General features: G+C 46.5%; 1 pseudogene; it reads left to right on the forward strand.

Moving 5' to 3' along the window:
* Window positions 1-1,325: 1,325 nt before the first annotated feature.
* LOC102010742 lies at window positions 1,326-4,581 on the forward strand (annotated as a pseudogene).
* The last annotated feature ends 9,782 nt before the right edge of the window (window positions 4,582-14,363 follow it).

A 14,363-nucleotide genomic window follows, 5' to 3' on the forward strand; every position in this document is an offset into this window, starting at 1 on the left:
AATGCCACAGGATGGTGATCAAGTCTTCAACACATGGCCTTTGAGGGATATTAAGCTCCAAAACATAACACAAACAGGACCTTTCTCTAGCGGTTGTACCCTTATATTTGTTCCAAATTCCATCCTGTTCGATTCTCCAGTTGTTTTCCAGGAAGAGTTCTCTGACTTCCTCAGGTTATCCAGCATCCACTCTGTCCCATCTAGAAGTAACCCAGTGCTGAGAAGTGCATGGACCTTCTCAGCGTATCTCAACTGTCTGCTCCCCTGTGTTTGCCCAGGAGACAGTAAGCTCCCTGAGGGTGGGGCCCTGTCTGGTTGTCTTTGCATTCCGTGTCTATGAGTGAGAGAATGAAACTGTCTGTGAGGCACGGGGTGTGGAGAAGAGGGAATGCATAGTTGTGAGGCAGCTTGGGAAGGTTTGGCCACAGGGGACAGGTTGAGGGCCAGTGCAGGAAAAGCTTTGAGGATTTAGCTAAACATGGGATGAGGAGGAGTAGGGTGGCTGGACAGCTGGAAACCTGTGACAAAGGCAATATGGTCCTGGGGATAAATGTTTTAGCTCTGGCTTATGATCGTCTGAGTCCAAATGTCAGCTCTTCTCCCAGACCCCTTTGAGACTTCTGGCCCTTGTAAAGAGCTGTCTGTGCCTCTGTTTTCCTCATTGGCAGAAGAAAGTGTCAATAGTATCATCTCACAAATTGCTGGGATAGTTAAGCTGAGCGCTGGGGTGTCCAGGACTGGCGCCATTATCCTCCCCTTCCTCAGGCACCTTTTCTTTACCTGAGGTTCTGCTGAAAATGCAGGGTGCACTACAGTGAGCTCCAGGTCTTTGACCTTTGGGTCCATGGCGCTGCAGTGCACACAGCCCTTTACCACCCTGACTCTGCAGGCGGCCGTGTCCCACCAAAGGCTCATGTGGTCATAGGTGAGAAGGTGGATGCATTAGCATTTGTGAATTGGATTAAGGCTATGATGCTGGGATTAAGGGTGCCCCACTCTGGGCGTGGGTGGCACTGTGGAAAAGGCTGGATGGGATAAAAGGGAGAAGTAGGCTTGCAGCTGCTGCTACTGCTGCTGCTGCTGCTGCTGCTGCTGCTGCTGCTGCTGCTTGCTGCCTTCTGCCTGCCCCACCACCCTATCTTAGAGCCGGCTGACTAAGGACTGAAACCTCTACACACTTGGACACAAACCCAAGGAAATGTCAAGGGTGGCAAGCCAGGACCTCAGTATTAACCAAAGAAGTTCCAAAACTGGGCAATGTCAGGATTCCCAAGGCGGTCTTCTCACCCCAGTCGGAAGCTGCTGCTTCTCCTGCAGGCACCTGAATGGCAGCCACTCCAGGTTCCAACACCCATAGCAGACAGAATGGGAGGATGTGGGCTTCTGCATTCTATGCTAGACTTATCTTGGAGAAAACCTATTATCTTGGTGACTTTTCTCTCATTTCTGGGACAAAATATCCAACATCCAAAGTTAAGGAAGGAAAGGTTTATTTAGCTCAGTTTGTGTAGGTTTCAGTCCATACTCGGCAGGCTCCAAGGCAGGGTGGCATGGTGAGGGGCAACAGTTCAAGGTGGTGGAAGACAGCAAAAGAGTAAGAGCAAAAGGAGGGTAACAAGCCTCTTTTCCTCTCTTATATTGTAAGCGGGCTACCCTCACTTGGGTGGGTATAGCACTCACATGATCCATGCCCTCCTTTTGCACAGGCTCAGGATGTTCACAGAATGAGGACCCTGGCCCCCTGCTGAGTCACTTAATTAAACTTCTAAACTTCTCAAGTTGATACAATGTATCAACCATTACACCCATATATCTGAATGACCAAAGAAAATTACGGAAAAGAATGGCAAAATCTGTGCCAGGCCATTCACAGCGTTTTGCTAGTGTCCTGGGGTCCACACACACTTCAAGAAGAGGTTGGGTTGAAGCGTGCCAACCCTGCTGTAAATGGAAGAATGTCAGACCTGCCTCTTAGACCTAGGGTGTGGCCTTTCCATCCAGGTTTGGGATGCAGGTCTGCCTTCTAAAGGTGATGCCAAAATCAGATGTCAACAAACAGTATTACATACAGAATATGGAGAGAGGAGTTTCTAACTCTGATGGAACATAGGCAGTTGGAATGCTGGGGAAAGCCACATCTATCAGGGACATGCTGCTTAAGCTGTCCCAGATCATACCGTACTGCAAAAGGAATCAGAGCCACATTTGCTCCTTCTGATGAAAAGACAGTGTAAGAGAAGAGAGTGTCCATACAGGCATGAGAAGCCTACAGATCCACACGACCCCTTGCTAATCAGAATATCAAAGACTGGCATTACAGAGTGAATGTCTGTAGCAGAGAAGCTTCCGAAGCTGGTTTCAACGATGCCTTGTCTAGACCCACCAGAGGATAAGACTATCACACTATATGATGGTAGTGTGGGTGATACCATGACTCACACAGATCTCAGAAATCACTTCTACCGGTTTGGTCCCTGTTGTACAGAGCCAGCTGTATACTTCCATCCATTTTGCTACAAGACAGGCTGCAGAAGTAGCCACTGAGAAGTCCCTTAATAAGTTCAACGTCAGTGGCCACAGACTCAATGTGAAATGGGGATTATCTCAGGCAGCAAGAGGGAAAGAAAAAGAGAAGGATGGAACCACGGGTTCTGGGATCAAGGTGGAGCCTGGTTCTGGATCTTGGGGTGCTCTTCCTCCTCCTCCTGCAACAAAATAAGCCTCTGCCAATTACTTCAACCTGTCCCCAAGTGGTCCTCCAGCAGGGGTGAGCGTTGCCCTGCCACTACCCCTAGGGGTTACCCTGTCTCCACCCCAGGTTTTGCACCACATACATTCCATCCAGTGGGCCCACCCCCTTCTTCCATGGGGGCTCCAGGACCAATTCACTGTCTTTCCCGGGATCCTCAGTGAGTGGGAGCTCACGTCAGAAACACAGCAGTCCCTGGCACGTTATCACCACTCCGGAGCTCTGTGGAAGGGAAGGTGCTTTAAAATCCTACAGAATTAAATGCAGTTTTCCTTTCTTTGTAGTTTCCGTGGTAGCTGAGTGTGTTCAGATATGTGCACTTGGAAAATGACAGCCGTGCTTTTTTACATGTGATCAGAGGATCATAGGACCTCAACTAAGTTGCCATGGACAGAGCTGGTTACTTCTATGACATTACTAAAAAAAAGTTACCTAATGTCTGTTTCCCTTGAACCTGAGTAGGGACAAGCAGATGAGTCAACCGGCGTATCCAACAGAGCTACCACTCCAAGTATTTGTTCATTTTGTATCTTTTTGGGGTGAAAGGCAAAAATTCACCCGTGGTAAAAAACCTTTTGACCATTTTTATGACTACTGGGTATTTTCTTTCTTACCATCTAAAAAAAATAGTGCTAGTCATCGTAGTGGTGTCAGATTGAACGCTTTTGAAGCCACACCCTCAGAGAGATAAGCAGAAACCAAACCCATCCAGCCCAAATGTTTCTTTCCTCTCCTTTTCCTCAAGTATTCCTAAAGTTTTGCTTCTTTACCAAAAAGAAAATAAAGACAAAAATAAAAATTACTTTTTATTCCCAGCAGTTAGAGGGAAACACGCATTTTTATAAGCCTCGTGTCTGGGTAGAAAGTATTTTGAAAAACTTCCTATAAAATAGGAGCATGCTGAAAATAGGAACACTTTAACAAGCAGAAAGGAAAAGCGCTGGTGTGTTTGCGTGGAAGGTGTGTGACCCATCACCGCAACTCTGTTAGGCGTTCGCCTTTGTGAATCCGGCGTCCCGTGGAACCCCCTTGCTTCTGGGCAGGAGACTACTTGGGCTTATAATGTTTGAATAAGACTGAGTTGTAGATGGAAGGGAAGTTTGATGTGTTGTATTATTTTTAAATAATTAAGAGGGCCCTTTTTCTAAAAGTTGGGAAAAAAATAAAGAAAATGCAGAGTGTAAACAGCACGGGTGGCTCCTGCTGGGAGGTCAGACTGGCCCAGCCGAGGCTGAGCTGGCTCTGGTAAGAGCTCTGCAGCGGGTTTTGTCGTTTGTTTGTTTAAGGTTTCGGGCTCTGAGGTCACCAAACCCGTGTTAAGTCTCACCTCTCAGCTTAATACCTGGAGAATCTTCAAACTGTTTCCAAACCATTCAGAGCCTCAGAGAAGAGTAGAACGAGATGATCTAGAGACTTCTGCGAGGTTAGCTGTGTTGAGACAGTATGTGGTTTTTCACAGACGCAGCGACCTCACATTTCCAGAGTGGCCCGTGGTCCTCCTGCGCTTTGACGTGTGTGCACAGCGGGGCCGCTCACAGCCGCTTTTGACCCACCTCCCCTCCCAGCTCCCCGGGACGCCGCTGCTTCTCCCAGCTTCCCTGTCTGCGGGCTCCTCCGTCCAGCTGTTCCCGCTCTTTCCACTTCATTCCGGCCTCTGCTCAGTGTCATGCCGCAGCGAGCCTGTGCGTCTCTCTTCGCAGGCAGCTTCCCGGCCGCTGGCCCCGCCGCTCTGTGGCCCTGCCGTGCCTTCTGGGCGGGCGCCTGCGCAGGCCCGGTGTAATATCACAGTCACTGCCGTGCTGCCCCTCCTTCCTTCCTTGGAAGAATCGTGAGCACAGACACCGGTCCCGTCTCCCTCACTGACATCGCCCAGTGCTTAGAGAAGCAGGGACACAAAGTAGGACCTCCGTAAGTGTTTGTGCAATACCTGACACACTGTCAGTACGCAATAAAAGTTGCTCGTGATGCTAAACAAGATCATTCTCCCCGGGGAAAAGCAGCTGTCTAGGTTGGGGCATGGACTCTGGAGCAGTGAACCCACACAGTGAGTCCTGGTGAACCCCGTGCAGCAGTCCTGGGCCGAGGAAGCCTCTCTGAGGCCTCCTTGACTGTACAATGACAACTGTGACTCATTCTGAATCACACTCAGCGAAACATTCAGGTTTTTAGGAGCACAGATGCCAACATAACATTTCTCTCCTTTTACACAACTTGTTTAGTTTTTCCTTCTCAAAAGCAAATTGAGGTAAAATTGAAATGTCATGAAATTAAGCATTTAGAAGCAGATAGTTCAGTGGCATTTAGTACACTCACAGTATTGTGCAAAAATCACCTGTCTAGTTCCAAAGTGTTTTATGACTCCCAAAGCAAGCTCTGTACCCCTTATGTAGTAGCTACCTAGCCCCACCTCCCACAGCCGCTGGAAACTACTACTAGATTTTCTGTCTCTATGGACTTACCTGCTCTGGGTGTTTCACGTAAATGGAATCATGGGCTGTGAGCATTTGTCAGTGATTTCTTTTATTTAGCATGTTCTTGAGGCCCATCCACATTTTATCATGTGTCAGTACTTCAATCATTTTTATGGCTAAATAGTACTCCAGTATATGTACACAACACATCTAGTTAATCCATTTGATTATTGATGGACGTTTGGATTGTTTCCACCTTTGTACTATCTCAAATAGTACTGCTGTGAATATTTGTGCACAGTAGTGCATCCTTACTCACAGGGGATATGTTCTAAGATCTTTTATAGTACTGAACCCCCGTATAAAATGTTCTCATATAAACCTATGTAAAATTTAATTTATAAGTCAGCCATAGAAGGAAATTAACAGTAACTAATAACAAAATGGGACAATTACAGCAATATACTGTGATACAAATTATGTTAGTATAATCTCTCTGTGTCTCTGTCTTTCTGTCCCTGTCTCTGTCTCTCTCTTCCTCTCCAAGATACCTTATTATACAGTTCTCACCCTTCTTCTGATGGGCGATGATACACCCCCACAGGATGAGATGATGTGCCATGAATGACAAGAATTCCTGCTAGGTTACCACATGATGGTTTCTTGAACACAAGCCTTGCAATGCCGTGACGGCTGATCTGATAACCGAGATGGCTACTAAGTGACAAAAGGGTGTGTATCATATACAGCATGGATACGCTAGACAGAGGGATCATTCATGTCCCGGGCAGGGTGAAGCAAGTTGACAGTTTAAAACTTCTACATGTACAATTTGAAACTTCTCAGTTGTTTATTTCTGGGAATTTTCATTTACTGTCTTTGGATTGAGGTTGACCTCAAGCAACTGAAATCATAGAAAGTCACAGGACAGGTAAGGAGGGACTGCTCTACCCGTATCTGTTTTTTGTTTTGTTTTGTTTTGTTTTTTTGGTTTTTTCTCCGGTACCGGGAACTGAACTCATGACCTTGCGCTTGCCAGGCAGGCGCTTTTGCCGCTGAGCTAAATCCCCAGCCCCCGTATCTGTTTTGACATTTGGGGGGCTTACCTAGGAGTGCAGTTGTTGCATCACATAGTAACCCTGTATTTAACTTTCCAGGGTGCTGCCACGCCGCTCTGCAGTGCAGTTGCACCATTCTACACTCCCACTGGCGATGAGGGAGAATTCCAACTTCTCCACGTCCTGATGACACCAGTTATTTTCTGGTTTTTTGGTGGTAATCATCTAGTGAGTGTACCATGGTATCCCACTGTGGTTTTAATTGGCATTTTCCCAGTGACTAATGATGTTGAGCACGTTTTTATACACGGATGTTGCTGAATCAGAGGCAGACTTGGTTTGATGGCCCTGCGGGAGGTTTACTGCACGAAAAAATGTACGTAGAGAACGCACTATTTCCTTCATTGCCAGGGTGCAGCTGGGTGTGTGCTGCCTCCACGCATGGCACAGGAGCGGAGAACACGCCCCTCCTCTGTTACTCGGGCACAGTGTACCTGGCTCAGAGCGAGGGTAACTGAGCGAGCGGTTCAGAGTACCGATTATGGCTGTCCCTACCCCATCTAACTCTTTGACCTTGGGCTCCACGAGTCAAGGTCTTTGGCGTGGTTTTTTCTTGTCTGTAACTGAGTTCAGCAACAGTAACCTCCTCAAAGGCTGTTGCAAAGATTAGATGAGTTAACGTCCAGATGCCAGCGCTCGGTAGGGGCCAGCTGTTTTATCCTGAGCATTTCGTATTCCAGCTTCTGGGGGACACAGGCTGTCCGGCTCGGGTTTGTTCTGCTCTGCTCCCAGCCTCCTCCGAGTTCTTTATGGACCACGTCTCCCATTGAACTACATAAGGACTCTCTTATCTGTTGTCTGTGCCAGTGTTCAAAGCAAGAGGAGCGTGGCCTCATGTAACAGTTCATGTCGTGTCTAAGCAAGACTTTGATGAAATGCTTTCTAGATGGTGCATCTCTGATCATCAGACACGGGGCCAGGAGCACAGGGAAGAAATAGAATTTAAAGGCCAGATCAGTCCCCACTCCACAGCCACCTGTGCACTGCAGGGCAGAGAGGAAAACTTGCTTCTTCTTCTGCCTCAGGCCTCCCTGCGGCGACTGAATCCTGCCCAGATCCCTTCGGCGTGCAGCTGGGCCAGGCTACTCCAAACACTCCAGAAAATCCCAAAGAAATCCACCTTGAAACGTTCCTAAGCGTGGCTTCCTCTGCCCCGTCTGTGATTCCTTTTGTCCTTAAAAGTCTTAGGCAGGAAAGCTCTTAATTTGAGGGAAGAGAAGAAAATCACTTTGAACTTCCACTTGAACTATCCCTTTGAAGCCTTTTTTCCCAGCTACAATGAGCAAAACTGTCTCAGTGGTGGGCAGCATTTCCTCTTCAGGGCTGGGTATTGAACCAGGGCCTGGTGCATTCTAGGCGAGCTCTGCCACTGAGCCGCACCCCAGCCCAGTGGAAAGCGTTCTTGCAGCGGAGAAGCCAGGTACCAGGTAGAGTGTGAGGACAGCAGGGGAACTGCCCACATCTACGTCACAGGTCCTGGCCTAAGGGAGGGCCTGGGGCTTCTCATGCCCATGGAGGGCGGGCAGACTGACCACTCAGGGATCCTTCCAGTCACCTGTGGCGCTCTAAGCAGGCGGCAAGAGCAAGGGTTCTAGTTCACATCTGGGTCACACTTGTGGTTGGTTCTCCTTTGCACAGGGGATCTGATGAATGCACTCTGTGATCAGCATGGTGTCCTGCCAGTTCTGATTGCTTTGCTGGGGTCTTTGAGCAGACCCTCCCACAACTAATCCAACCAGAAATCCAGCCTGGACAACCCAAGACCAAGGGAGGGAGATTCCTGCACAGTTCCAGGATGGGATCAGGACATGCTCGGGCTCCCTCCTCTCCTCGGGAGAGTCCCAGATCTTCTTCCTGCGGTGCTCAGTCTTGCCTGCCAGTCGTGTGTGGGTGTGCAGCGCCAGAAAACCCAGGCTTCTTGCAGCTTCAGCTCACTAGGCCTCATTTCTGACTACTTACTCAATAAGCCCCTTGGGTCGCTCAGCCTGAGTCACTCCTCTCCTCATGTTGCCTGTGAAGAGTCACCAGTAAGAGGCTGGAGGCTGAGCTGGGACGAGCTGACACCTTTGTGTCAAGGATGAGGCCTCGGGGGAGGCGCCCAGCTCCCGTCTGTGCCCCTGGCTCCCCAGTTCTGACACAGACACTTCCAGCCACCAAACCTGTGCACACCTCTTTTGCCCTACCAGGACGTGGTGTTCTCTTTTTTCCTTTTCTTTCACCAAAATCTAACTCTAGAGGTGCATTGTGTGGGATAATCCTATCCTCTGTGATCGGGCCTTGGAATACCCTTTGGGCAGGCTGTACACAGATGCACTTGTGGGTGTATGAGAGGGGACCCACACCCACACTCCAGCTCTTACAGAAGCAAAGAAATTTGCACACCTATCTACCTATCTGTCTGTGGATCAGCTGTGATTGGTTACCTCCGTTGAGTAGGCTCAGGCTGGAGGCGGAATGGGTATTCCTCACTCCCAAAGGCGCTCACCTGGCTCCTGCCTCAGGGCCTTTGGACTGGCCACTGTCTTTGCTTGAAATATTCTTTACAGCTCACCCTCTCACCTCCTACATGTCTCTGCTCAAATGGTACCTTCTCAAGTGAGACTCACCCTATCCTTTTGACCCTGATTTATTTTCTTCTGAGTCATAAAACATCAACAATTTTACTGGTTCCTTGTGTTTACTGCCTGTCTCATTCCTCTGTATGTACGTTTCCTGGGGACTTATTTTGTTACTTCTGTATCCCCCATACTGGTCATCTCGGGCCCAGCTTTGATCCACTATTTGATGAATGAACTCATAAACAAATGCCAGGAGAGGGCCTTGTAGACCTACGAAGTGACAGTTCTGAATAGTGCAGGGAAAGAAGGCCAGAATCAGAGGGTCTGGATTCGGATTCTGCCTTTTGTCACTCAAAAGCTGGGTTACCTGAAATCGCTGAAAAGGTGGGAATCTCATTTTCGTCACCTGTGGAAAGGCAACGGAACATTTATATTATTTTGGGTTTGTGACCTTAACCCGGTACCAGTGGGCCAGCCTGAGACTGTGGCTCCTGACGGGATGGAGTTCAGTGCTCGGTGCCACCTGTGAGATGTCCTTACCAGAAATACTTAACCTGAGCGGAAACAGACCGTTCGGCCCAGACTCCAGGTAATGAGAAAATCAGAGGTAAGGCCCAGGAAGACAAATCAGACAAATTCAGAATTTGGGGTATCCTTCAAGATAAATGGCATCGTCACTGCAAGCACCTTTGTTTGTTGAAAAATTATAAATATAAAGGGCTCTTCCAGATAAAATAATGTAGGGAGACACAATCCTTGCTTGGAATACAGTTTTTAAAAAAACATCTTTTGGGGGGAAGTGGAAAGGAAAAAGGAAAAAGTTTTTTAAAAAAATGAGAAAAGAAGGGAAAAAACATCTTTTGGCTAGGCAAAATAGGAAGCACATAATGTGTATAATCAGTGTATAATGTGTATAATATAATATAATTGAATAAACATGTAAATGTGTATACAATATAATGAAATACTTTACCCCAATAAAACAGAATGTACTACTGTATAACACAACATAAATCTATCTCAAAAAATAGTATGCGTTAAATAAAACAAACTCGAAAGAAGAAAACCATCATTTAGATACATTTGAATACGGACTAGGATTTAGATGATGTTACAGAGTTGTCAGTGTTGTCAGGTGTGAAATGGTATTGTGAGTCCATAAGTCACGTCCTTACTTCCAGATTTAAATGTGGAAGCGATAGAGACGAAAGGTCGTAATACCTGCAGATTAGAGAGTGAGAGAGATCAGTCTGTCTAGTTAGAGGTGAATTAACGGCACCGCAATGAAAAGCTGACAACTATGGAATGCAGGTGGCATTTATTGTACGTGTGTTTTCAACTTTTTCACACATCACAATTTTTTTTGTAATAAAAGTAAAAAAACTCCATGGACAGCAGGCATGGTCAGAAGGTGGGAGGATTACTTGAATTTAGGAGCTCAAAACCAGTTTGGGCAATACAGCAAAACTCTCAGCTCCCAAAGAGGAAAGAAAGAAGGGAAGGAGGGACGGAGGGAGTGAGGGAGGGACGGAGGAAGGAAGGAAGGAAGGAAGAGGAAGGAGTGAAGGGGGAGAGGAAGAGAGAGAGGGAAGAAGAGACAGGAACCTCACAGAGCTTCTGTGCACGTGCAGTTTCTGAGAGATGAACACTTGGCCCTTGACCTCAGCAGTCCTGGATTCTCCTCTGCCACATCTGAAAGGTTCTGTGAGTTTTGTTTTTGTTTCTTTTTTAGACAGGGTCTTGCTGTGTAGCCCAGGCTGGCCTTGAACTCGCTATGTAGTTCGAACTCATGGTGATCCTCCTGCCTCAGCCTCCCGAGTGCTAGTATTGCAGGTGTGCACCACCACGCCTGGCTCGTGAGCTGATTTTTAAAATGTTCTTCGATAGGAAATTTGTGTGTAGAAGAAGAAACACTATTGTGTTAGTTTTCAAAACTGCATTCAATTTATTTAAAGAATACATTAGAAAAAAGCCCTCTCGTTTCCTTTAAGCTTTTAACTTCAAGTGACAGCTTTTATTTATAAATCCACTAAATTTAACAATCATTTTTAAAAGGACTTTTTACATCTTACTTAATTAAATCCCCTTATATATTTTAAACTGGATTTATAAATTTAGTATATTTGGGTTTATTTATAAGCACTTCAAATGCCTAACAATCAGAACATTCCCAAGCACTTAAACTATTCTAATAAGTATAATAAATTACACTTAAAACTATAGTGCATCTCAAGTTCCCATAAACATTCCAATATTGTTTACAAACCTAGTAAAATCACAAATCTAAACAATTACTCAATTACACAATTTTAATTGGAGTCATGAGGCTAATATATTAGATTCTTTAATACTGACTCCTCTTGAACTTGACAAACACTGAAATTGCCCGGTATACACAGACTATTGTAACCCTAATAGGAAAGTATGCGTACTTCATCTGAATCCTCAAGGTCAGCAGACAACGTCGAGGGGAAGGAAGCAACATGGCTGAGCTAAGCAAGCTGCAGTCTCCATCTCAGCGGATCAAGGTAAGGTGGCACATTTTACTGTGAGAGGAGATCGTGTCCTCCTGACACCAGCAGACAGGAGGAGCATGAGGTGAGGCTCCCCGCCTGGGAATGCTCAAGGGACTCCATCATCTGAGCTGCCCGTGGTCGGCATCTCTGCCTTTTTATTCCCAAATTGCATCACTGCACTTATCCCTGGCCTGAGCCTGCTCAGAACCAGCCCCACACCTCACCTCCACGTGACTTCTGTTTGGGGGACCACAGCCCTAGCTCTTGAATGACCAGTTGGATTCTGCGGTCCTCCAAGTGTTGTTCAGCTCCACACCCAACAAAGTCATGCTGGATACTGGCCCGGAGGCCAGAACTCATGGATGCTGCCCAGCACTGTACTGGGGGCACAGGTTGTCCGTGCAGGGGCACAGGTCTCTTCTATACGCGAGCTCCAGAGTCTGCCATGGCTGCCCACACTCCCCAGTGTGCTGGCGGCCGGGGAGGAGCAGCGGCTCTTTCCTCAGGAGACACCACCATGGGGTTTCTGTCACTTCTCTTTTATCTTAATTTATAGAGAACACTCATCCCTCATGAGGGGAGACACGGGCTGGCCTGTGATCTCCCAGCTTGACCCAAGGACTGGAGTGTGCAAAATTTGGACCTCAGTAAACTTTAGGTGCTGCCATGCCATAGATTTCAGGGGTACTGCGTAAATATTCTGAGTCATAAATGCTAACACATAGACATTAAAAAGTTTAATAAGGCCAGGTGTGGTGGCAAGCAGCTGTAATCCCAGCACTCGGGAGGCTGAGGCAGGAGGATCGTTGCAAGTTCAAGACCAGCCTGGGACACAAAGTGAGCTCAAGGCTGAAATGCATAGTGAGACCCTGTCTCAAAAAGACAAAAAAAAAAAAAAAAAGCTTATTAAATATGTTACCTTTTTAAAACAGCTCCATTGGAACATAATTTATATATAATTTACCCATTTAAAGTGTACAGTTCAATGATGTTAGTATTTTAATAGGTGTCTACAACCACTACCGCAGGAATTTTAGATCCTTTTAATCATCCCCAAGAGAAGCTTGTACCCCTTAGCTACAGCACTCCTATCACCATGCCCACCCCTCGGTCCTAAGCAACACTTTATCTGATTGCTGTCTGTATGGACTTTCCTCTTCAGGAGAGTTCATATAAAGGGGACTACACAATACATGAGTTTTTGAGACTGGCTTTTTCCACTTAGCAGACTGTTTTCAAAGGTTATTTTTACTGTAGTATGTACAGAACTTCACTTCTTTTTGTAGTCAAATAATACCCCACTGTATAGGTATAGCTCATTTCATTTAACCATTCTTCCATGCATTGATGGGTATTACGATTGTTATAGCTATTGAGAATCATGCTGCTATGAACATTTGTGCATACATTTTTGTCTGAACGTCCATTTTTAACTCTTTTGAGGGTATATTACCTAAAATTGGAACTGTGGGCTCATTTGGTAATTCTACTGAGGCAGAAGATTAGGGCCTGGCAAAGTGTCTGGGCAAGTTGGTGTGGGCTGTCAATCACAGAGATCCAGGATAAAGGTGGAAAAGGTTCCAAGCCCTGCACCTGGTACCGGAGAATGCTGTCTTCAGTTCTTCTGGCACAAGACCAAGTGGGTGAGCCAGGCATGATGGCACAAGCCTGTAATCCCAGCATTTGGGAGGCTGAGGCAGGAAGATCATACTGAGTTCAAGACCAGCCTGTCTCAAAAAAAAAAAAAACCAAAAAGATCAAGCAGGGTTTTGGTAGGAGAGCCTAGATCTGATGGTGGAATGGAAGCTATAAAAGATGGCAGCCATTAAACCCACGGCTTCCATGAGACTTTCACCAGCTTCCTCTGCACTCTGCGTGGTGTACTTTTATATTTCTTTTTCTACTTTAAGGCCTTTCCTTTAACAAATGTAAAAACCTTGCTACTTTGTTTCTTGAGCAATTCTTTGTTCAGGTCAGCAAGAGCTTGGAAGGGACGCCTGGAAAGAACACAGCAGCCCAGGACTCCCATAACACTATGCTGAATATTTAGGGGGCATTTCCAAACCATTTGCTACAACCGCTGCACCTCGGCATGTTCCCAACAGCAATGCACAGCATTCCAGTTTCTCCATATCTTCACCAGCATTTATTTTATGTTTAAAAAAAAGTTATGGTAGCAACCCTGGCGGATATGGAATGATGTTCCATTGTGGTTTTGATTTGTATCATTCTAACGGCTAATGTTGAACACCTTTCATGTGCCTGTTGGAGATACATATATATTTTCTTCTTTGGAAAAATGCTTATTCGAATCTTTTACCCATGTTTTAATTGGGTTATTCTACTTTTTGTTATGGAGTTGCTTGTATTCTCTCAACTAACATTTTCCAAGGATAGTTCATGTGCCAAGCGTGAGGCTATAGCATTTGAGGGGAGAAATACAAGAGGTCAGATCGCTGACTACAGCTGTTTCAGCTACACTGTGAACAGTGACTGCCTCTAGCAAGGGACCTGACCTTTGGGAATTCAGCGCAGAGGAGGAGGCGGTAGCTTCTTGGCTGGTCAGTTCTGTTGCACTTCTGGGGTCTCATAGAAAGAGTAAGACCGGAGTTGGGCCCAAGGAAACGGGGACTGAGTGAAGCTGGGAACTGTTGTTGAAGCTGGGGATACAGTAAAACTGCCCAGCAGAGCCCTAGGGATCCATCCCCAGGAAGATGATAACTACGGAATGCTGAGAGTGAAGGTAAGGGAAGGCACGCAGGTGGGAAGAAACTCACGAATGAGATGATATGCATTGAAAAGTGGACAAGGTAATGCAACAAAATTAAAGAGAAAGAGGAGGCTGGGGATTTAGCTCAGCGGCACAGCGCCTGCCTGGCAAGCGCAAGGTCATGAGTTCGATTCCCGGTACTGGAAAAAAACAAAAAACACACAAAAAAAGAAAGAAACATAAACGGAAACCGGAAACTCGCAGCAGCCCGGCAGGAACGGCCCACAGACAGAGCAGCAGT

Source organism: Chinchilla lanigera, unplaced genomic scaffold (assembly GCF_000276665.1).
Source record: "Chinchilla lanigera isolate Chin_1 unplaced genomic scaffold, ChiLan1.0 scaffold00043, whole genome shotgun sequence".
In the NCBI taxonomy this organism is placed as follows: Eukaryota; Metazoa; Chordata; class Mammalia; order Rodentia; family Chinchillidae; genus Chinchilla; species Chinchilla lanigera.